This window comes from Grus americana, chromosome 4 (genome assembly GCF_028858705.1).
Source record: "Grus americana isolate bGruAme1 chromosome 4, bGruAme1.mat, whole genome shotgun sequence".
Classification (NCBI taxonomy): domain Eukaryota; kingdom Metazoa; phylum Chordata; class Aves; order Gruiformes; family Gruidae; genus Grus; species Grus americana.
Window position 1 is genome coordinate 26,112,781 of NC_072855.1, and position 15,327 is coordinate 26,128,107.

The window sequence follows — 15,327 nt, forward strand, 5'->3', positions numbered from 1 at the left end:
CGGGAATGAGCACCCAGGAAATGGAGGCAGCTGCCTGCACCAGCACAAGTCACCAGGAGAAATGTCCTTGGAACCACAGCCTAAAGGATGACAAGATCTTTCTTCCATACCTTTTTCAGCTACAATGAGCAGCATGGAAGCACTGACACGCCTTGCTTCCCTCTCTGCCTGACCACTTCTCTTCTTTCCCTTTCCTTCTCTCCTGCCTGTATCCAGAAAGAGTATGTTTAAATGCAATGAGAATTTAAAACCCGTAAGAACACAGGTGTACACAAGCATCTTTTTTTTTTTAGCAGATGCCACATCTATAAAGAAAGAAAAGGTGAAAATTGGACTAGGTCCCATCCAAAATTTCCATTCCAGTGGAGCTACACTGGTTTGATTCAGAATTTAAGAAAATGTACAATTTAAATTTCTCTGTTCAGGTAATTCTGCCTTGCAACTGCATTTCAAAACTTTTCTGGAAATAAAATTATTATCCAGCATATATTTGATTGGTGAAATAATGCTAATTCCCATCTCATTCTCTTATGTTGTTGAACAATGGCTCTTTTGTCTGATATTAGGATATTTAAGGGAGCTCATATATTAAGAGAAAGCTATCAAAAACTGCGATAAGAGTTACGTAATGCAGATCTACTTCACTAGCACCAGATCACAGACAATGTAAATGTACAGCTAAACCAGGCCTGCAGATTTCTGAGAGCAAAGTGAGGTGCCTACATTTGGTCTCCAGCTTGTAGAAGCTCACTGGATAGGTTTGCCTTGGTTCTTCAAATGAAAAGCTTCTCCTGCTTCCTAAAGTCACATCTGAATGATACATTTGAATGGGAACCCATTTCAGCCTATCTATCTATCTCCTCTACTTTGTGAGATCCAGCATTTACTAGTGCTATTTGGCATCATTAGCAACTCCTTTGTGTATCACAAAACCTCTGGAAATCAGTGCAGGAGTAGTTCTAGTCCAAGACTTCAAAGCGAGGCCATAGTGACACATAGGGAAAGCATACACAAAGATAAACAGGTATGAGTAAATACAGGAATACACTTTAGTTTTCTAATATTCCACTGCATGCACAGGAGTGGGCAGATCTATTTATTAACTAATTGGGATGAACTAACATGGATGTTCCTGGGTCTACTTTAACAGTAGTCTCAATTTCACTGTACATAGAGGCAGAAAAAGGTCGCAAGGTACAACTGTCATTTATTTGTCATGGAATAAAGGTCTGGAGAACAGAACAGCAAGATGTAGATTGCCCGAACATTACAAGCAGTGAGGGGCTGGATTCACTGAAGCTGGCCCAAGGAAGCACAAACATTACTTGTTCGACCAGCAAAGCCTCTGCCAGCCCAAGAGACTTTCAGGTCTGAAACTGCTGAGCTTGCTCCTGCTATCTTGATTGCGTATGGCCCCATTAGGGGTATATGGTTTCTTGGGCAGTTCTAGGGGAGATAAATGGACCGTTCATTTTTGCTTTTTTTCCTTGCAAACCTGTTCCCTCGAGTGGCTCTGGCCACTGCCACTGGTTTCCTGAATCCTCTGCTCTTCAGCAGAGGGGGGTTATAGCTGGTGTACAGTTTCACAACTTCTGAGTAATTTCTAATCTCCTCCTCTTGAGCTGGAAAGGAAGATATTAGGAAGGTGGGCTCTCTCTGCCTCTGAGGAACTTGGGGAAGGATTTACACCTATGGAAACCTCCACCTGTAATGCCGCCATCACTGAGGACCTCTGAAGTTAAAACCCCAAATTACTACAGTTTGGGCTAAAGCAGCGATGCTAACACGACCAGCTGCACACTGGTATGTTTTTGCCATGACAGGCAGAGAGGAATGGATGTTCTACTCATTGATCCAGTACAGTGGGTCTGACTGCTTCGGAAAACAGCTCCAAACCCTGCCTTTTCTGCCACGTCCAGGTTGTGCTCTCCCATATTAAAAGCCACCACAACGAACCTTCCAAAGCAGTGGCGTGCAATATTGTGCCTCTTACACAACCTAGACGGTTTGAATATGAAAAGTGAGAAGCTGCTGGCACCACTGCCTTTGTATCAGAGGAGAAAAGGGAGTTAGAGGATTTTCTGAAGGGCAAGGAGTTGCGTGGCAACATGCAGCATGTTACCTGTAAACAAAAGCAATTAGTGGCAGGGGCAGGCACCAGGCCCTGTGGCATGGGGACAAAAACAGAGAACAGGGACAATAGCAGGAAGCCAGAACACTCCATGCAGCACAAAAGGAGTAAAAAAACAGACATACATCAAGTACCTCTATGGATTTGCTTTCTGAGAACGTGAAGCAAAGGGAAATGCTTTGATGTTCAGCTTTCTGGATCACTAAAAGGGTCCTGGGAGTCATTGTAATTGTTATCCCCATGTTCCACCCAAACAATTAATGCTCTGCCTTCTCTTCATGTTAGGAAGGCGTGGTTTGCTAGTTTTGTGGCAAAAAAATGAGAAGGCATGTCAATACAAATGATGGACAAGAAGTGCAGCTGAAAGTTCAGTAGAGATTGTTGTTAGGTGCATTTTAAGGTTCTGCTTAATAACAAGTGGTATTTCAATAACTCCTACTATACTAGCAAAGGCTTTACCCTCATGAATATGTGCATGCATGTCTGTCTGTCATGATTTAAGGAATGCGTAAGCAGTTTTAATGGTTTTCAAGGACATGTCTATATTTTTGACAAAGCCAGCATTGTACTGCTCATAATGTCAGAGCAAAAGCACAAGTGCAAAAGGTTATGAGGCCAGATCATGAAATTACCTTTCTTGGTTAGCAACTTGGGTACCCACCTTAACACAATTAAAAAAAAAATTGGTAGCAGGGATTTTAATTGTGGTTGTTACTTTGAAAACATTAATGTGTGACTCGGCTTGAGAAGTCTGAAGAATAATAACTTTGCTCTTAAGAAAAACTTGAAAAATGAGCTCAGGTACAGTCCAGATTGGTTATGATTCCCCAAGAGTAATGTTACAAATAAAAATAACCCCAAGCCCAAATATATTATTAATTACCTATCAGGGAGCTAAAGGGCACAACGTAAATGAAGATAATGAAAAACTGTAGTAAATACACAGTAGTAATTTATCATTTTCAGGGAGCAAAAAAGGATTAGGGATTCTCTACCATTGAGTAGACCATTGTATAGAGATACTCCATTAAAATACACTAATCTTTCTTATTCTAGCAAGAAATTCCAGAATAAGACTCCACTCCAGATGGAGATACCCATTCACTACAAGAATCTGTGTCAAAACAAAACACTTTCGCTATTCTTTCACTCAGTATTAAAATGAAGCAGTTCTGGTTTGTTAGATCTACCCAGTTTATTACAAGCTTGGGAAATATAACAACAGATATACATTTGAGGCAACATTTCTTCAGAAATTTGATGCAGTTGACTGTAAATTCTCCCACTCCAACTCTAGCATGAAAAGACACAGGGATTATTTCCTTAATAACGTTATCCACCAACAACGATAATTTAAAATGTTAGTCCATGAACATATATTTTATTGCCTTTAATTTGTGAAATTGAGCTAGAATCAAGCCAAACTCAGAGATTATCTGACATTTGATGATACATTTCTTTTCTTTTAAAATCAAACACCATATTATACTTATTTATATCTACTTATATTTTTATTAACCCTGAAGAAAAATTGCTTTCTGTTTGCATCCACATCTATTTTATATAATTAGAACACCAGTGATGAAAATATTTGTCCAAGCCCTAGACACATTTAGAGAGCAAATTTGGGATCCTTATTCTTGATTAGAATCTAATAAATAATTACGTTACAGAGATGGATGATTACTGATTGCAGACCTTTCAAACCTACATATAGTAAAGCTAAATCCAAGGAGCAGGATCACTGCTCTTAATAGATGCTAAAGCATTGTCTGTAATGTTTTAAGTGGAAGCCTGGAGCTGTACTCAAATGAAGACACAACTTATACCACCTTTCAGGCTGTAGATAAGGTGGTAGTTGAAAAAATACAAGTGATGAAAGGGGAAGGAAAATCACTTTCTTTGTAGTCTGAACAGAGTGGCAGATAAGTTTTGTTTCAGGAGTGAGTAAACAAAGGAAGGGCTCCCAGAAAAATGGGTGTGAGGAAGATAATGGTGCACATTCATCCCTGGGTCTCAACTGGACTTTGAAGTAGGACAGAATGCCTGCATTTCCTGATGGCACATTATTCCAGGCAGAGAACCTGGAAAAAGTCAAGTTGCTTTGACTTTAAAAAAGTGCAGATACAAAGTGATCAGAAGCAGTGCAATTCCTTCCCAACAGTATCAAATGTAGATCCACTTTTTTTCCTTCCCATTTTCAAATGCCTGCATTTCAATGCTCAGCCTGTGTGTGAGCATGCAGTTATCAGGGTGCAGCTGCGCCAGATCTATGCCTCAAGCTCCACCTTTCTGTTTCTAGCCTAAGATTTTTCCTTGAAGGTTATCAGAAAAGTAATGAAGGAAAGATGCCAAAACCACTGGATCTTCAGTTTCCTACTTAAACACAAATATCCACAACAATTTCACAATATTTTATATTCATCAGGATCTTAGGCAGGCAGATGCAGGGGATTACCTTGAAACCCCCCAGCATGGCACATGTGCAGCCACAGACTCCTTACATCATCTCCTCGTACAAAAGCATGGTGACCCTGCCTGGTGAGGCAGAGACTGCCCAGCCTCTTATTTTCTTCCTTTTCAGTTCAAGACTTTCACGGCTTCATAGGGACTGCTCCCAGCCTGGCTCCTCTGTGGTTACCCCCTGTGACTGTGTCCCATTTCCACCTGATCATGTAGCTCTAAACAAATCAACATGTTCACAGTGCTAAAAGTTCACCCTTTTGATTAAATGAAGCAGAGGATCTGACATTATTGCCTAGTCTGGCACAGAAAGCTTCCAGAAAAAGCTCTGGCTTTGCCTCACCCACTCTTTGAAAAGATTTCTCTGCCCCAATCTGACTGAAACAATTCCTGGCAGTGACAACTCTGTGTGTGGCAAGACTCACATAAATTTATCCCCGGCGAAGTGGTTGCTAATGCATTCTTTGACCATGTGGTGAAGTGGGCAGATAAGACAAACTTCATTTCAGTAAAATTCTGCTATTTTTTAATCTGGATTTAGGATCATGTCAGGCTAATCTAACCAGTAGACAGAAGAGCAGAAGGAGAGTATGGCTGGAAATTAATATATTTGCAAACTGTCACATTGACTCTCATGACCATGGCCCCGGAGCTTTGAGGATGTGTTGAGCAAACCACCTGAAAAAGCCTATTTCAGAGGCAGGGCCAGCTGTGAAGTTCTGGATTCATATCTAAACCCAAACTTCACTAAAGTATAGATTTGGGTATTTTCTACCTGGCCTGGAGGCTGCTTCTGCCCTACAGTTTAGATGCACACCTAATGAAGGAGGTCGTAGTGTAACAGCCTGTCCCAGAATGGAAAGCTCTACCAGAGCTGCATAGGTAGCATGTTTATAAAAGGCATTAAGGCAAAAAACATATTATAAGTATCCAGTTATAGTGGGCCCCAAACCAATTTATATTTATTCCTTGTACATGAATGCCAAATGCTTTTAGGATTGGCCAGTTATTTTCCTGTTTATTATGGTGCCCAGCTTGGTGAATGAAAGATAGTATGTCTTTGTCTAACAAATGCTTAATGAGAGAGGGAAAAACGATCACTGTGACACTGCACAGTTTGAGAGCAATGGAGACCAAAGATAACAAAACTAGCCAGCAAAACCTAACCAGAGGGAAGTTATTGGATAAACTTGATAAGAATAAGGCCCGCATCCTACAAAGAGTTTTGCTCTGGCTTCACTTAAAGCACGTAAGTCTATTTGCTGCCGTTGTTCCCTGGGTCTACTTGCATTCCTACTACCCCAAAAGTACAAAAGTGTTCGTGGACACAAAGATAGGAATGAAATCACCACCACCACCACACCCCCCTCCGACAACTTACCATGGGATCTAATCCTGACAGAGTACTATGGTAAGATAAATGAACAGTAAGAAACAAACTTCCATGAAAAACAGCAAGGGTATAGACCAAGATACGACAGTAGGATGAATACATTTTAGTAATGAAATAGCCCAATATGCAGGCAAGGTAGGGGGAACATTGTATGCTGAATAGATGTATAAACTTTCTGTAATCCATAGTTAATATCTATTATCATGCATAGTCAATGAATTCAGGCTGCCATTTTAATTTCCTTTGCTTATGTCACACTATTCCATTTGTTTAAAAATACTACAATAAATAATTCAAACCGAAACAAACCTATACCTTCTCTTTCAACCATATTCACGTCTCTTCTAGCTGGACTGCACAGCTGTCATGTACGCAGTTGCTAATGACTGACAGCCAAAACAAAAAAAATCTAGTATTGATGAGCACCCAACATCAAGGAAAACACTGCCTAATTACATGGCAGACCTTTTACTCCTGCAAAACTAAGACTAAATCAGTAGATAGTAAATTAGTCTCTCATAAATGTCTTACATTTGACCTGTTGTACGGTAGCATAGACAAAGGGGAATTTGCCTTACTAATGATCACAGGTATTTTTCTTTAAGATTTTGACAGAAATTGGCTGCATTGTTCCTACAACTCCCCTTGCTGGACGAGTGGTAGAGATGCAGGGAAAAAAGGTAGAAAGTCACTCCTTGCTCTCTGCGCTGTAAGCAATTGCCAAGAACAGTCATTTTCCCGAGCTGAATGAAACCTTTCATCATTTAATAAAGGGAAATGTCTGAAAATATCTGCAGCCATAATGCAGAACTAAAATAGCACGGTTATATGCCACCAGTCCTTATGGAAGAAAAAATGTTGCCTTCTGGCTTGCCTGCTTGTTAAATACTCTGAGATGATCCTATAGCGAGAAAAAAACACCAAAATGCACTGATAATTACAGTGTTTTACACATTAGTCAGTACCAGCCCAGACATTTAGTTTCACAGCTCTAGATGACTAGTTGAAAAACAACTCAGAAGTCAGCATCCATATTACAGCTCTTGACCTCACAATAATGCTACCATGATCAGTGAGACCCCGAATGTTGACCCTTTTACCCAGTTAGCTCTTTGAATCTAGTTAAATTTCAGTTCATGACCCTCATTGAGGAAGAAACAATGTCTCAGAAGTTTGCTTCTCAATTAGCATTGTGATTTTTGCTCTATTTCAGAAATAGCAGACCCATGGGCTTTTTTTTTTATATTTAAAATGTTCTTAATGGAAAGATGGTGAAAAGTGCTGAGCTGCCAGTCCTGAAGGCTGGCATGTACGATTTACCCAAAGGAAAAAAGCATCCATGACCTAGCCTTAGCTTTATCATACTACATCACAAAACCTTCAGTAAATTAGTTTTTCCTTTGGAAAACTGCATTTAAAGCTACTGATGCAGGAATTCTAAACTGCTGCCATTAGTTCAGGTCTCCCTCTATCTTGGTATGTTTTCCTGAGGTGTTCAAATACGTAGAGACCCTCTGCACGCCTGATAGTTTGAAGTCCTCACATAAGCACTCTTTCTGTGGCAGAGCTTGCAACGCTTTCTTCCTCCAGTATAGTCAGGCTAGAGAACATTATCTTCTTTACCAGGATGCTGCTGGTGCATGATGAGTTTCTCTGCAGTCAGTGGTATCTTTTGGCCTATATTTGCCCCTTTCGTCTTCAGAGGTCTATAAAATCTAATTTAAAAATCTAATTAAAATGGCTTCTCTGCTGCTGTAAAGCTGGGCATATTCATCCCACCAGAGGCACAGAAGAAAGGCTATATAATGCTAACTATATTATTTTTCTGCTGGTTTTGTTGTATTTATTAACCACTCAGCAATTTAATGTTTTGATATATTTCTGCGATTTAAATAGAAAATGTATCTGTAAAACTATAAGGGGGGTGCATTTTCTAAATTTAATGTTAAAATGTTTCATATCCAGCAAGTTGAGGAATACTTTAATGAAATGATGAGTCTTTCACTTTACTTTAAATAAGACCAAGCTCTATGTACACTTTTGTTAAAAGCCCCCAGTGAAAGACATGGTAGAAATCAGACACAAAATATTCACAGAAAAAAATGCCAGTTTACAATGCTATGGCTCCCAGCTGTATGCTACCTTCTCTGAATGTGTGCCTCTCTCAGTCCCACTGATGGAAAAGAATATATGAACATTTTCTATGGTCCATGGAAAACCCTGCAGCTTAGCTTGAACCGCCTCGCACAACAGCTTAAATGAAGCCATTGGACTTTGCACTGACGTGGCTGAAGAGTGTTCGCGTGTGCCATTCCACCAGTGATATCTGGCAGAGAAGCGATAACAAATCCCAGGGTGAGAGGCGTGGTAAGAAGGCATTAGCTTTAACTCACTGGTTAAATGAAAGTATGTCTAAACTTAGCTTTACTTTTGTGATGGACATATGTGATGTGCCCCTACCAACTATTGGTTATATAGGAGAATGAGATAAATGGAGAAGCAAGGGCAAGACAAATGAGGCTGTACACCACTTCTCATTTGTCCTGGGTGCTAGTAAAGAAATACTGAACTTTGCCCTAAAGTGAGCTGGTAACACGTAGAGTCAACAAGGCAGATGGGTGAGGACATCTCTCATGCAACGATGGCGTCTCAGCCTAGCTTAGAATTTGAAAATGCAGTGAGGACCTGCAGTGTCATACTTCCAAACCATACACATCACATACCCAGAAACACCTTTATATTATTGCACACGGGTTTACATACAATGCAAGCAGTGACCCCGGTGCCTTTGTGCCATGTCTTTCGTTGTTCACCAGTCTTCCCTGCAGGGCCAGAGTAAGGCAAAAAACCCAGAGCAACACCATAGGGAGACTTGAAATGCCAGTTACCTGCCCACAGTGGAGCTGGTTTGGAAGTGAAGAGGGAATGGCTATCCCAGCACAAGCCCAGGCCTCTTGCTAAGGCAGAGCCTCCCAGACCGGTGTGCCAGGACTTGGCCGGGAGGTGGCAATGGAGAACTGGAGACCATGCATGCTCCTGAGGACAGGACAGAGCTTTCCTTGCGTGGATGACAGCTCTCAGTCTGCATCCAAGCTGACTACAACTCCTGCATACTCAAGTGTATGTAGAGTGATTTATTCTTTGCATTTTGTGATGCATCATGCTGTAGATGACAACGTTTTTTCCCCAGATTAACAACAGTCTGATTGAACTAGTTAACACTGAGTACTTAGCTACACAGCGGTCTCTTTAATACCTGAGGAGTTTTCTGAACCAGCTAATGATGCTGCTCCATTTGATTAGAGGCGGTATTTTTTCACAGCAATTGAAGTGATGGCAATGGATCAGAAATCCAGAACAAAAGCAGATTGGCATGTGGGGCTTGGAGAGGCTCTGATTAAATCCAGCTAGGTTAGAGATAAGCTTCATGATTTTTATCATATTTAAACATTATGTTCCAAACATGAAAAAGCTGGATCTACAATTTTCAGTGTGGGGCTGAATCCAAACACTACACCAGGAATCACAACAGTAATTCAGCGGCAGATGAAGTTTGAGCTCTGGACTTCACAAGTTGACCCTAACTCCACTTTAACAATGTGCTGTGTCTCCAGTCACAGTTTCTTAACAGTGAGTGAGATCTTACCAAAGTGTATGCTTTTCTGTTCTCAGAGATCACAACTGTCACTCATTCCTTTGATCCAAGATTTTCAAAGAGATGGGGAAATTTTCTTATTTGACTCCAGGGCTTGGATTCCAACAGGGAGAGATATAAAGACAGAATAAGGAGAATTTGGATATGTAGTGTTAATGCAATCAGATAACTGAGCTGTCTGATCAAACATTGCCAAATTGACCGTGCCATCTATTGAATTCATAAACATCTTTTGTGTAATAAAGTTAATGTAACATTATAGAATTTTATTGTCATGTTTAATTAAAAAAAAAATCTGTATTATTCCATAAAGTTCAGTTTGGGAATATTGTTTTTCCTCTGGAATTTCTTTTTATGCTGAGAAATAGCAGGCAGTACAGTTCCATTTACAAATGCTGCAATTGAAGTATCGGGATGTAAGTGTGACCAGAGTTCTGCAAGGTAAGCTTAAAGAGTCTGAACACTGCTAGGAAGTATACTAGAAATATAGAAAATTCAGCACTAGAATCAGATCAGGTTTTAACTACTGTTTACTGTTCTCTTGGTTGTAGTAAAATTATAACACAGCTCACTACTAGAAATCTTTTAGATCAGGAAAGTAGCCCCCTACCCCATAGCTGTCTTCACCACACATTCTGTGGGAGCTTCCACATCATGGGGGGTTATTGCTGAGCAGAAGCAGCCAAGCATCAGAGCTAAAATCTGTAAAATAAATATGAGATTTTTGCCATAAGTTTTGAATGTGTTGTTGGTCTTCATGCTGTGAACTTGAAAGACAAACTTGAGAGACTAAACCTGGAAGGTTTCTCAGAGTAACTTGACACCTGTTTAGGAGTCAAGGTTCAGGTTCATCACTGGTGTATCACTGAAATTAACATAATTATAATTATTTCTCATTTTCACTGGTAGACCTCAAGTCAAAAGTTTTGCTAATTAAGTGGCATGAAACTGCTGGGTGAATATCCTCAGGCAAAAGTAAAATGCTTTTTATTTGTTCTAGCAACCTTTATTAATTTCCCTAACTGTCACTCACCTAAATGAGTAAATTAAGAGAGGATACAATTCCATGTTACAAGGGCATGTTTCATTCAAACCTTTAGCTCATGCAGTTTCAAGTCAAGCTGGGTGAGTTAATGTAGAATTTTGCCTGTCCCAGGGCTTGCTATGATCAGTAATAAACTGCTGAAACCAAGGGGAATTGATCTGAATGAACAAGACAGGGATTTAATAGAAAAGAAAGATTAAATAACTGAGGACTCTTTCTGTAACTTAAATATAAATCTATTTGAGATCTTGGTTGAGAAAAAGGTGCTTAGACTTTCATCCCTTTATTTTCCTTTCATTGATACTTCTACAGATTAAGGGGAATTCAGAAGCACATAGGAAACTGCTGTCAGGAAAAATAAAACCTCCAAATTACTAATAAATACGTGGATATCAAACAATCAGTGTTTCATTCATCTGTTTAACAAGATGAAAACTCAGGGCCCTGCAGTCCTTCTGTTATGATTAATACTATCACTGGAGGTTTTAACAACTGAAAGAATACAGCAGCAACAACCTTCTGCATAATTTTATAACAATGTTATGATATCCTTTGCTGGTGTAATAGAATGAATGCTTCACAAAGAATTTAGTAGATATAAAGCTTTGGAAAAAGGAGATAGATGATAAATGTTAAAATACTCTCAATCTTTTATTTTCTCATTATTTTCTTAGTATTTTCCTGTTAGTTTCCTTGTGGTATTTTGAATAGAAACATTTTTTCTCCTATGAAAAGTATCACATCTAATTCCAATAGTCTCTACGGGAACCCATGTTTGAGATGGATTACTAAGTTGTGAAATGCTAATGTACACAATGTTCTTTGGCTTGAACCAGACCAGCATACAGATGCAGAATCAGTGAAATTTTAAATGGAAGCCTGATGGCTGTTTTGATTTAGGACAGATAAGCACACTGCTATTTCTGTTTGGGAAAGTTTTGCTCAATATGATCACTGCAGTGTGCAACAGCCCTAGCTATTAATGACTTTAACCACTCAGAAAATACAACCTTATCACCAACATCCACTGAGTAACACAAAAAGCAAGTAAGTCATGAAGTCAAGTGCAAGATACACTTAGGCCAGTCCTCAATGAGAACTGTGAGAACTGCATAAATCTTTTAATGCTAACACCACAGGGAAGAAAATTGTGTTCTTCACTCCACGTTGGCCATCCCAATATTGAACTGATGCCTTTGATCTGCATGGGAAGAACCAAAACCTATCAGCAGCTTGTAAAACTAGCTTTCTGAGCTTGTAGCTTGTATGTCTCTGTCTACTTTGACAGTATGATCGCTTACATGAGGCACATGCACTATTCCTCACCTACGAGGCTATTATTAGATGCATGAAATCAGCTGGAAGGCTGTGTTTTCTAAAGCCTACCCTATTTTATAGAATACTTAAACACTGCAGGGTAAAGGCTAGGAAAGAGCCAGACTTTATATCAGGTCAGTGCTGCTCTTCACTCCCTGAAAGAAACTAGGAGTACAAAGAGAGGAAAGTATAGGCACTGTGAGGACAGGCTCCAAGCCTAAGCAGTACTTGTCCTATTATACAACAAAAAGCCAAGTTTGAAAGTCATTGGGGTAAGCAGGTTACCTGTTTCACAGATAACAGGTCTAAAAAAAGGCACTACTCTGAGATGTGTCACAAGGCACCCAGTGCCGTATTCTAATTTCAGGTTATGTCCCAAGCAACATTTAACTCCAGCAAAAGACCAGAGCACAAACTGTGATCCAAAACCACTATGCCTCCTCTTTATCCTCCTAGCTTTGATGAATACTCTTAGGTTGCCTCTGCTTGTTGTGTGAATTAAATTCTTTTAATCTCTGGTTGGGAGAACTGTTTAATTTCTTTTTTTTCAAGAATATGGAAATGCAACTGTGACTTGTCAGGACAAAGAATGTGCCTTTTCATTATCTCTGTTTGCTAGGTATTGGTGAAAACACAATGATCATACTAAAAAAAAACTTGTCGATTCATGTTATTAACAGACTATTTTGTTGTTATTGCTGGAATATTGTGACAAAGTATTCAGAAGGGCAAAATGGACAATTTCATGCAAAGGCACTTATCGAGTGAGCTGCAAATGGTAAAAAGCAATAAATAGGAGCACAGTGTGTTTCTTATTCCTATGACTGCATAATAGATCAAGCAACTTCATCCCCAGCCAATGATTTGATGACGCATATACACTGCGACAGTAGCTGCATTAAAATTGTATTGCTTAAGAAACACTTTTCACAAATCTGTTTCATGTAAAATATATTTGAGAGGGAACTGATTGATCTTGTGAATAGGGCTGAGTTAAGTTAATTCTGAGACTTAAAATGCTTGGTGGCATTCCAAGGAGAGTTACACTCGTGGCTTTCTCTACAATATTCTTATCTGCAGAGCAGTGCCAGAGATTTCTGAAACAGGACTCAGCTTTATCATCAGAGAAGAATATGTACAGGCACTGTGATGAATGCTCTTAATCAGAAAGATGTCCTGTAACAAACGGGTGTATCTTAAATTGCAAAGTCAGCATGTTGACATTCAATTGAGACTTAGCTCTTAGATGAATAATTTTCAGTAGGCAAAGAAAGCAGGAAAATCATGACAAAGATGCTCATTTTCTGCCTTAGTTTATGGTTAACAGCCTGATCCTGTAAAATCTACTGGATGGTAACAGGATTTCTTACAATATGTGCCTATGCTGTTGAGGGTTTGAACCCTGGAAGTATGAATCTCCATCTTTTTAAGCTTTACAGGTTTTTTAATAACACTGCCTAACACATATTGCAAACTTTTAAGAGACACATGAAAATGGCCGTGGCTGAAATGCTTCAAAAGAATGCTGTTAGAAGATAGTGGAGTCACAGGGAAGACTACTGGAATGCACGGCTCATCTGCTAAATCACCCCAAGTCAGGCATGGGTACGCTGTATAAACAGGCAGAGTTGTAAGAGCTGTTTGATCTGGCAGACAGATATTCTTAGTTTTAGAAATAAGGGGCTGGAGCTTTAGTTAGAGATGGAAGGAATCTGAAAACTGGAATTCTCCTCCAGAAAAAGGAAGAAAATTTAACCAAGCTCAGGAGGATTCTTGGGTGTATCATTGATTGTGCTAACAACAAAACTAAACACTCTAACGTAGATGCTTGTGGACATTAGCAGCATGTGTGTTCACTTTGTTTAGACACACAGATATCTTAATGTCTCATTTAGAGTTTACCTTGGCCTTGACATGTGAGACTTACAGAAGAGGCAAGATCAGAGGAGAGACACAGCAGTGAATTTGGGTTTAAGGCAGAACTAACATGCACAGATTTGTGGTCTCTGTAACTGAAACTTTGCCATCACAGTGAGAGGGATATCAGTAACAGAGTGGAAAGCTGGAGTGCGGAAGGGAACATGCCCAACCCCACACCACCAGTCCTCCCATGCAACTCGATACTTACAACTTCCTTGTGAATGGAATGGAAATTATTTGGAACAATTGATGGAATGAACTAAGGATCTCAAAGCTGACACCACTGGTGGATATTACCTGGGCAGAAGCATGGGGCAACAAAGCCTGATCCTGTATCACTGAACTCAGTAAGAGTGTTTAAATTTAGTTCAGTGGAAGCAGGTGGATAGACGGAAGGCTGCTGGGGCCCCAGGAGCCTAAATCTGTCCTGATATCTAGTGTTACCTGTGCAGGGGTGCTGGAGAAGAACAGAGGATCCCACTTCTTTGCATCTGCTAAAGTTGTCCTAGACATTCAGATTGTCTCTGAACCTAAGTTATAGGAGAAAGGAGAAAAACAGAGAGAGAAAGTGTTATGCACCACTTTAGACATGTTCCACAAAAAATGTACTAACACGGCAGGTTATAATTTTATTTGCAACTGCAGTGACATGAACAAATCTTTTGAGCTTCAGTTCGTTATGCGTTTATAGCTTCAGGGCTTTCCATTGTGTATAGATATGCTTACCTTTGTACAAGATGAAAATTAAATGAGTTGTTTATGTCACTAAAACCTGAACATGTTGTCCCTGACAGGTGAAAGAATGTTCTCTCTTACACCTTGCCAAACCACACGACTACTGTTTTTTGGTGTCAAATTATCTGACTGTGCTTTACTTCTCTGTGCTGTATCTCCTTTATCTTCCTGGCAGACATCTTTGCAATTTTATTTGTATATACATAAATCAACACTGTCTTGCACAAAAGGTTTCTATGGAATGTATGCAGCACACTTGTTTTTCTTCATAAACTATAAACACTGGCAACTGAGGTGACTTATATGTTAAATCCTTACATTTGAGCTGCAATTAGCTTATGCAGGGAAATATTTGTACTGGTAATTGTTCTCCTGTTCTTAACTTCAAGGAATAATATTATAAATGTATCTACATTTATTTTAAGAACATCTGAAAGATTTTTTTGTATGGATATATATGTCAAACTTTAGATTTGCTAAACAATATTATTTTGATAATTGTTCGTTTATGCCAACGGGAATTTCTGCCTGAGATGGAAATGTCTATGAAAAGTATTTGTGATTAGAAAATCACTGTTCAATTCTAATATTGGCAGCAATGATTACTATATTAGCTAAAGGTCTTAACCATCAGAAACAAGGAACTCAGCCTTGCATTTTTCTTGGTA